Consider the following 2,128-nt stretch of genomic DNA (forward strand, 5'->3'; position numbering starts at 1 on the left):
ACTTTGTGATTGTATAAAAAATTGACAATAATGGGACCAACCACATTGATTGGGATTATAGGGCGGCACTTCAAAAGAATTGAGGTCATATTTCCGAAAACAAACACTGTTAGGCATGCCCTCATCAGATACTTTTTGATTGTGTAAAAAATGGACAATAATGGGTCCAACCACATGAATTGGCATTATAGGGCGCCACTTCAATAAAAATACGGCCATATTTTCGATAACAAACACTGTTGGGCATGCCCTCATCAGATACTTTGTGATTGTGTAAAATATTGATAATAATGGGTCCAGTCACATAAATTGGCATTATAGGGCGGCACTTCAATAGAATTGAGGTCATACTTCCGCAAAACAAACACTGTTAGGCATGCCCTCATCAGGTACTTTTTGATTGTGTAAAATATTGACAATAATGGGACCAACCACATTGATTGGCATTATAGGGCGGCACTTCAATAGAATTGAGGTCATACTTCCGCAAAACAAACACTGTTAGGCATGCCCTCATCAGGTACTTTTTGATTGTGTAAAATATTGACAATAATGGGACCAACCACATTGATTGGCATTATAGGGCGGCACTTCAATAGAATTGAGGTCATATTTACGAAAAAACACACTGTTAGGCATGCCCTCAAAAGATAGCTTTTGATTGTGTGAAAAATTGACAATAATGGGACCAACCACATGGATTGGCATTATAGGGCGGTTGTTCAATAGAATTAAGGCCATATTTCCACAAACAAACACTGTTAGGCATGCTCTCAAAAGATACTTTGTGATTGTGTAAAAAATTGACAACAATGGGACCAACCACATGGATTGGCATTATAGGGCGGCACTTCAATAGAATTAAGGCGATATTTCTGCAAACAGACACAGTTGGTATGCCTTCGAAAGATACTTTGTGATTGTGTGAAAAATTGACAATAATAGGACCAACCTCATGGTTTGGCATTATAGGGCGGCACTTCAATAGAATTAAGGCCATATTTCCGCAAAACAAACACTGTTACGCATGCTCTCAAAAGATACTTTATGATTGTGTAAAAAATGGCAATAATGGGTCCAGTCACATGAATCGGCATTATAAGGCGGCACTTCAATAGAATTAAGGCCATATTTCCGCAAACAAAACTGTTAGGCATGCCCTCATCAGGTACTTTTTGATTGTGTAAAAAATTTACAATAATGGGACCAACCTCATGGATTGGCATGATAGGGCGGCTGTTCAATAGAATTAAGGTCATATTTCCGCAAACAAACACTGTTAGGCACGCTCTCAAAAGACACTTTGTGATTGTGTAAAAAATTGACAATAATGGGACCAACCACATGGATCGGAATTATAGGGCGGCACTTCAATAGAATTAAGGCCATATTTCCGCAAACAAAACTGTTAGGCATGCCCTCATCAGATACTTTGTGATTGTGTATCTTATCAGATACTTTGTGATTGTGTAAAAAATTGACAATAATGGGGACAAACCACATGGATTGGCATTATAAGGCGGAACGTCAATAGAATTGAGGTCATATTTCAGCAAACAAACATTGCTAGGCATGTCCTCATCAGGTACTTTGTGATTGTGTAAAAAATTGACAATAATGGGACCAGTCACATGAATTGGCTTTATAGGGCGGCACTTCAATAGAATTAACGCCATATTTCCGCAAACAAACGCTGTTAGGCATGTCCTCATCAGGTACTTTGTGATTGTGTAAAAAATTGACAATAATGGGACCAGTCACATGAATTGGCATTATAGGGCGGCACTTCAATAGAATTGAGGTGATATTATCGAAAAAAAGCACTGTTAGGCATGCCCTCAAAAGATATTCTTCGTTTGTGTGAAAAATTGACAGTAATGGGACCAACCACATGGATTGGCATTATAGGGCGGCAATTCATTAGAATTGAGGCCATATTTCCACAAACAAACACTGTTAGGCATGCTCTCATCAGATACTTTGTAATTGTGTAAAAAATTGACAGTAATGAGATCCACCACATGGATTGGCATTATAGGGCGGAACTTCAATAGAATTGAGGCCATATTTCCGAAAAACAACACTGTTAGGCATGCTCTCAAAAGACACTTTGTGATTGTGTAAAAAA

The sequence above is a fragment of the Hydractinia symbiolongicarpus genome, chromosome 6, assembly GCF_029227915.1.
Source record: "Hydractinia symbiolongicarpus strain clone_291-10 chromosome 6, HSymV2.1, whole genome shotgun sequence".
In the NCBI taxonomy this organism is placed as follows: domain Eukaryota; kingdom Metazoa; phylum Cnidaria; class Hydrozoa; order Anthoathecata; family Hydractiniidae; genus Hydractinia; species Hydractinia symbiolongicarpus.